This window comes from Micropterus salmoides, unplaced genomic scaffold (genome assembly GCF_014851395.1).
Source record: "Micropterus salmoides isolate LMB-PRFRI ecotype aquatic unplaced genomic scaffold, ASM1485139v1 Ms_hic_scaffold_9, whole genome shotgun sequence".
Classification (NCBI taxonomy): Eukaryota; Metazoa; Chordata; class Actinopteri; order Centrarchiformes; family Centrarchidae; genus Micropterus; species Micropterus salmoides.
Genome location: NW_024044681.1, coordinates 15,107,649 through 15,115,562, shown reverse-complemented (window position 1 = coordinate 15,115,562; position 7,914 = coordinate 15,107,649). Strand labels below are relative to the sequence as shown.

At 43.9% G+C, this 7,914-nt stretch overlaps 1 protein-coding gene across 2 annotated transcripts in view; it reads left to right on the top strand.

Annotated features, from left to right (window-relative positions):
* The first annotated feature begins 1,391 nt into the window (after positions 1–1,391).
* Positions 1,392–7,914, top strand: part of jade2 (jade family PHD finger 2) — a 192,873-nt gene continuing 186,350 nt past the window's right edge. The window contains exon 1 of one of the 2 annotated variants that reach the window (XM_038707524.1): positions 1,392–2,255. The gene's annotated coding sequence lies outside the window, so the exon portion shown is untranslated. The remainder of the gene's footprint in view (positions 2,256–7,914) is intronic. The other variant, XM_038707523.1, reaches the window with a different exon arrangement.

The window sequence follows — 7,914 nt, the reverse complement described above, 5'->3', positions numbered from 1 at the left end:
GCCAGAGAAATCCCTCCTGTGTCCTTCACCACCTCATTTCACTTTGTGCAAAACAGCATCGCACCTTCTTTTCCTCTCTCTCTCTCCTCACTTTCTGAGTGACACCTGATACAGCTGATATGAGCATTTGTGCACCTGACATCCTTGCATGTGTGAGAGTGGTTTTGTGTGTGTGTGTGTGTGTGTGTGTACATGTGCTTGCAGGTCTGCGTGTTTCACAAGTAGAATTGTCCCATTTGTTCATCCGAATGACCTTAATTTTAGTGTGCATACTGGCTCTGCATCTATGTGTTGACCAGACATTTGGGATACAAAAAAGCTGAGGGAAGAAGAATCCGCTGTCTGTCACTTCAGAGATGCAGAAGTAAAAAGCTGCACATACTTAATGAGATGGGGAGTTTTAATGAGCAATGAAGAAGGGTTTGTTTGTGAAAACAAATGCACTCTGTAAGCGTCAGACTGTTGAAAAAGTACAAGAAAATGTAGTCCTACTTAACAGGGAGAGGACAATGATTTAGAGACAGTGGATGGTAGTAGATTGCACATTGATCAAACACCCTCCTCCCCTTTAAATATAGATTTTTGAGAAAATGTGAAGGAAGGTAATTTACTTGCCAACCACTCCCTTTGGATCACTGTGAGTAAATCAATCAATGGTGGAGAGATATTATCACTTACAGTAAAGTGCAACTATAGGCCGTCACTCCGTCAAGCTCCAGCTGCCAGTTATTTTGACAGCAGTTATTGGTGGTGGTGAGAATTAAGCATTGCCTTTAAAAATAAATGGACAGGTTGATGTTGAAATTAATAGGTACTATAAATTGCAAGTTGTGGATGAGTGAGAATTCTAACAATTTCATATAGAGGAGTCCAGTCACATGTCAATCACCGGAAACAAGGGATGGAAAAAACGTTGTTTTACTTGTTAACATAAAGCAATAATTGTATGTTATTTTAAGGTGACATCATTATCCAGAAAACAGTCTGCAGTTACCTTGGTAAAAAGTTTGTACAATTTGCAGATATTTCACAAATGTATCCACCTTTATATTTGTACAATTAAAATAAATATTTGATAAATAAGATTCAAATATTATACATCTTTTAAAGCTGATGCACTGTACATTGCATGACTGAGTCCTCCAGTAATAAATAAGCCTATTATTTTTTCAGAAAATAATTATCTTTTAAACTGGTGGCTGTTGTGCCCTTATGGCAATCGGTGGCTAGAGATCAGTTACCGCATACCGCTTTTTATGTGCCGTTTCAACACTTTCCTTTGCCTCAAAGTAAATTCTGTATCACTGACAGAGAATTGGCAGGTGAAGGTTCAATCCCCATCCCCTCCTCTTCGAGGCGCAGTAATCTAGCATTTCTCCGAGTAGGAAGTGCAGCTTGCGGTAACAGTGAATTGAAAGTACGCCATAAATATGGCGCCAAAAGAGTTTTCAAGCTGATGATAAGAGCTGATTTTTCTGTGGTGTTGTCTTTTTTCCCTGGGGTGGGGGTAGAGGTTACAAGAGAAGACCCGCCTGTGCATTTGTGCAGAGCGGTGCGCACGTACACCGGGTAGAAGAGTGGAAGCTCGGCAAGGCAGCAAGTGAAGACGAGGAGAGCGGAATGTTTTATTTTTGAAGGAGGGACGTTGCGAAACTGGCTTGCAATCTTTTCTGACTCATCGTTTGGAAATAAAGCATCCTTTTCTTTCTTTCTTTTTTTTCACCCCTCCTCCTCTTTCTTCTCCGTCCCCTCCTCCCGTAGCCTACCGCTGGCACTGGGGAGGAAAACACTGTCGGATTTTGACACCACGTTTGGGCTGCTTTTGCAAAATGCGACATGCCTTCCTGTGAGCTGTATGTTGTGCGCACCTCGCAGCCTGCTAAACCGTGAACAGCGGCGGCACCACTGTATTTGTTGTTGAGTTATAGTGGCTGCAACTCCGTCTGGCTGCCACTTTTGGATTTTATTTCGGATTTAGACTCGCTCGCCGGTCTTTGCAGAGCTGACGCGCTGTCAACACGCACCGTGAGGGAAAGGGAAGGGAGGGGAAGGGACAGTCCTGTCACCCAACGTGGATCCAGAGTCGGGGCTTTTTAGCAGCACTGCTAGCAGCCTGCCAGGGCACCGAGTGGGCAAACTAAACCCTCCTCTGTAAAACTACATGTGCCTGGCTCCCAATGATCTCCTAATCTCTGGGAATCGCTCACCGTCCAGGACTGAGGACGTATCTGCACCAGAAGCTGACTGCGATCAAGGTAAAAAAAAAATACCACTATTTTACGGATGATGAAATGATAAAATGTAAGTGGGAGTGTTGCAGGACCTCTTAAGTCCACTTTGCTGCTGCTGCAAGTGCTATATCAGAGCTAGGCTAGCAGCAGTTCAGTACGCACTTTTGCAGCGGTCTTGTCAGTCACAGTCAGCGGCAGGGGCGCTCACAGTGTCGTTAGTCTGAGCGGTGCATGTGGGTCAAGGAGGGGGTATGTGTTTTATGTGTCGCAGTGGAAGTGGAAAGACAAATAACCCGTTTGAAGCCACAGCATGTGCACGCAGAGAGATTAAATTAACCTGGCAAACTTGGACATGTTGTGCTGCAAAACGTAACGTGAACGCACCCCGGTGGGAATCAAGTGTGCCAGCGGGTAGTTGGAGAGAGTCCAAGTGTGGTTATTTTTGCGCGTAATTGCAACAAATAGGGTTCATTTGCAGCAGCGTGGCAAGGAATGCAGGCGTATGTAAAAGCTGAAAGTCTCACACATGTATAGACACATATTTGGGGGGGGTATGACACGAAGTTGCACGATGGTTATGTTGTGAGGAGAGCAGCAGGTCTTGGTGCAGGATTTACAGTCCCCGGAGTATTTGCAGGTTCCTTCCCTTCCCACCCCACGGGGTGGGGGGTGGGGGGGCACACAGCTTTTAGGAAGGCTGAGCACGCAACCACACACATACACACATCAAGGAATTAGAGCAACTCCTCTCTGCCTCCTTCACCCCTCCTCCTCCATGCCATGCAGATCTAGCTGGCTTTGGAAGAAGGGGGAGTGGCTGTTGTTTACCTCCTCAAAGTCAGAGCTCCATCTGTATCCCTGGGTTGGATGATTGGGTCTGTTGCATCCTTACCTGGGAAAAACAACAACAACAACGAAACAAGGACTTGACATGTGGCTGCAGCTGCTGATGCTGGGAGTCAGGCATGAGCAGGATTAATGGGGTGTAAGTGGGGCATTTGCTCTGGAGTGATTTTCAGTGGTGCGTTGTGGCCACCTACTCTTCATAATTGCCTGGAGAACCTGCAAAGAATATTATGTCTGCCTGTTAGTGCTGATCATTAACAAATTGTGCAATTTATCCAGATTAAGAGGGGGGAAAAAAAAGAATTTTGATGGCACATGTGAAGCTGAACAGGCTCTAGCCTTGAATCAATTAAGCCTGGGTCGCCTGGGGACTTGTTAAATGTTCCCAGTTGTGACAGCAGCACCCCCAACCCTCCTCTTTCTCTTCCCACCATCGTAGCCACACGCAAGCTTGAATTGGGCACACATACTAACAACTGCGTGTGCCTCTTGCTCACTGTAAACACATTCAAGTACAGATGCGTGTACCATGCTCTTCAAACTCGCAAAAAACTCTTGCGCGTATACACACACACAACCCTCCTCCTGTTGGAGATGAGTCATGGTGTGTGGGGGCATAACAACTCTCTCTCTATTCCTCTATCCCCCTCTCTGTCTTTCATATCTTTCCTCATGCAGTGCTATCTTGTTTTCTCTCTCTCTCTCTCTCTCTCACCCCCTCCCCTCCCTCTAGGCTCGCATCTCTCGCCTAGAGACAGTGGTTGTTTACAAGGCGAGTGAACAGGGATGAGAGCTGTTTCCATTTTGCATCCGTTTTTTTTTTTTTTTTTTGACGACAGCCCTCCAGCCAGTCATCCATGTTTCAGTCCCCTCCTTCCTCATCCATAACTTCATCTCATCTCTTTCTCTTTAAACCTCCTTTGCTTCTTTCTGGTCCATCCATTCACCCACTGTACTGTTACTCATCCTTTTATCCACCCATCCATCCATCTATCATCCATCCATTAATCCAGCATCCATCCATCTTTTCCCTCATCTTCTGTCCATCAACATTTTTGTCTCATCATCTGACTTAGGACCACAGCCAGGATGAGTGTGTGTGTGTGTGTGTGTGTGTGTGTGAGACCATTAACTCCCCCTGTACAGTATGTCATGTGAAACTCGAGCATGCAGACCTTTTAAGCCTCACATGTGTACATACGCACACGTGTGTATGTGGGCGGGGGTGTAGCGTAGCATGTGTATTTGTGTCTGCTGCGATAAGCGCTGAGCTCTGATTGGCTGGGAAAGGGGGTAAGGACCCCCACGTGGTGCGTTGTATCGCATTAGCAGCTACGTAGTGACGAGGAGGAGGAGGAGGAGGGGTGTTCATGAATGGAGCGCTGACGTCACATAAACTGTACCCTCAATCCCCCTCACACACACAACATACATGCGCATGCATACCGCCTCCCCCGATGTGCACATACATGTTTTTACACGCATTGCTAAAGACGGCTGCAGGATAAATGTGTGTGTGTGTGATTCAGAAATACGTGTCAGATAAGAAGGATGGAAACCCACTGAGCTGAGGGATTTATGTGTGTGTGTGTGTGTGTGCGTGTGTGTGTGTGTGTGTGTGTGTGTGTGTGTGTGTGTGTGTGGCTGCCTGCAGGCGGGTTGGCTAGCTGTCATGTCACTAGCTCTGCTCTGCTTACTAACTAACTAACCAGCATGTTGGCCACAAGGGTATTACTACTGTGTGTGTGTGTGTTCTTGTTGGTGTTTAGATCCATGTGCTGTGATTTTGTGAGTTGAAAATGGCCTGATTTTGGATTTCCAATATTGATACTGATGAATCAAAATTTGTGATATATAAACATTTAGTCCATAGTCTTTTTTTCTAATTTATTTTTCTTTTCTTCTCTTGGAAGAATGTGAAGACAGAATAAGGAAGAAGTAAACATGAATGTTGTTTTATTAGTCTTGATTATCTTTAATTAAGTACATTACAGTAACTTGTACTGTAACAGAAAATGCATTCTTAAATACAATTAGATATTTAAAGACTCAAACTTTTATTACATTTACATGTATTTTAAGGAAACATAGATGAGACCAACCAAATCTCATAAAAAGTTGATTTTGGCTGATGAACATCTCTGAATGATTTTGGTCTATTCTTAGTGTGTAAAGGTTTGTTTTGATTTGTGTGATTGTTTTGGTTTCCTCATATGCAGGTTTTGTTGTGTCTTACAAGTTTTGCAACATGAAACCAACCATGTGGTGGATTAAACGCTGCAAGCATGTTGCATGTATTAACCTGTGTGTTTTTTTTATTGTAGTGTTAGCTCTCAGTAGATGACCCTGCTGTGGCCTAGAACCTCATTAGTAGGTTCTTGGGTGTGTGTGTGTGTGCGCACGCCTGTGTGTGCGTGCTAACCTGCTGTTTAGTGGGCAGGAGATGACGTCAGGCTTTAATGGGGAGGTTTTTTTTCATTTCTACATTGTTTTTCCTGCCTTGTTAGTAACGGATAATTGCAAAGTCTGCACACCTGCACACATCACTGGCGAGGAAGAAAATGGTGCACATATTTCACAGAAAATATTTTGCAGGAGTAATTGGAATGTGCCTCATAAGTCTACGTCCTGGAAAACCTGTCCCTCGGTGACTGAATAAGAGCAGCGGACGTTATGGTGCAGCAGATGGTTTTTCAGATAAAATTAATGATCCATTTTCTTTGTCATAGTTCACTGTGAAGTCTATGTTGTTACCACAAAGTCGACTGTGAAATCATTAGAGAATATCTCACCAAGATTTCACCTTGTTTCGTTTCCTTTACCCTTATTTCATGTGTTTTCATTTCACCTAAGTAAATGAGAAATTAACCACAGCGGTATAACTCGTTTAAGTTATTCGATAAGCACAAATGCTATACATTTTTTGATTCCAACTTCTCCAATGTGAGGGGCTTTGTGTTTTTCTATATTTTGTATCATTGTAAATGGAATATATTTTGGTTTTGGAGATTTGGTCAGACAGTATAAGCAATCTGAAGATATCAATTGAAGATGTTAGGTTCTGGGAAATTGTTATGGGTGAGTTTATTTTCCACATTTATAGACAAAATAATAAATTGATTTGTCAAAACAAAACCAACAGATTAATCAGTAGTGGAAAAAATGGCTTTATTTGAAGTATGTTTATGTATCTAAGTTTTTTTGCTAAAGAAGTCAACAGCTTCCATAGATTTGAAAATCTCTCATCACTTTCCTCCTTCTTTAAAGCACCCACACAGATGTTTTCACTTAATGAAACTCTGTAGATCCCTTCTTAGTAACATGCTGGTTTATGTTTGATTGACGTCTCCCTGACTGCTTTGGCACACCTTTTTAATGCGTGGGACAGCTTACAGTTTTATTGTGTCTGGTGATCTCGTGTAATTCCCAGCATAGCCCCGCCCAACATCAACCTGAGCAAAAAAATCCATCCATTGGTGGACATTTTTTTTCAAGTATAGCTGAAAAAGAAGCGCTTCAGAATACAAGCAGCGACAGGCTTGTCCGCAGTGAGCTGATCTAAACATGCCACAGCCTGGCTGAGAGTGAGTTTGGGCGTTTAGGAAAGTGTGAAAGCGCACCTCTGTAAAGGATACCGGTGCGCTGGATTTAAGTTAAATTATCCTTTGTTGATTCCTGTTGGGAAGTTTGTTTTCTGCATTTAACCCATTATTAGACAGGTGAATAAAAACACATGGCAAAACAGCACAATAATCGGTTTATCTCGATTATCTTGTTTTTATAATTGTTTGAAGCCCCAGTTGTAACTGGAAAACGAAATTCGATTAATTGCCCAGCCCTACCAGAAACACGTATTCAGATTTGTTATTATGCATTAGATACTTTCTCCTTCTATCGTCCTAAATGTCGGACTATTCTCTTTCTGTCTGCCTGCTCCCACCTCCTCTTCTTGAGGGGGAAAAAACGAAGTCTTAAGGCTGTAAGCACAGTGATGGACAGGCTGACAGATGCTGCCTGAGCTCCTGATGGGAAGAGTTTCAGGAGTTGGTGTGTGTGTGTGTGTGTGTGTGTGTGTGTGTGTTTGTAGGGAGAGGGGGCGAGTAAACAGCAGACAGAAACAGTATGTCAGACTTTCCTTTGGTGTTTTGAACGCCCGGTGAGATGGAAATAAGCTTCTGATTCACCGTGCCATCCATGAAGATTTCATTCGCGCTTAATGTATATTTTAAAAACCATGAACTATATCAATATGAACAAAAGAAGGTGGAAGAGCTGATGTTCAGAAGGAATGGGGTTACATATTTTTACATGTCTTGTATTCGAAAATGGAGGTTTGAGACAACAGAGACAAAGTTTGCAGACAGAAAGGATAATACATACAAGAGGAAGTGCAAAAGGAAGGAAAATAGGATGAAAGATGGTTAGGAGGTGAGGGGGAGAGAGAGCTGAAGAGAGGATAGAGGGCGAAGGGTTTAGGGTTAGCTAGCAGGGACAGAAGGTAGAGGAGAGGAGGAGATGTAGAGAGGACAGGATGAAAGACGACAGGAGGGGTGGAGGTGGGGAGGTGCAGGTAGATAAACAGGGTCGGCGGGAGTGAAGGGCAGAATGCTCATCCTCCGCCATCTCTCTGTCCTTTTCATCCCTCCTTCACTCCCTTCCAGGAGCTAATGAACTCCTGATGGCAGCGGAGACAGGAGCGATGGATCAATCCTCTATCTCTCTCTGTGTTTCTCTCTCCCTCCCTGCCCTCCCCTTTTGCTCTCCCTCCTCCTGGCTTTTTGGCAGGGCCCCAGCCTCGCTGGCTCCAACTCACCTCCTTCATTGTTTGTCAGCAGAT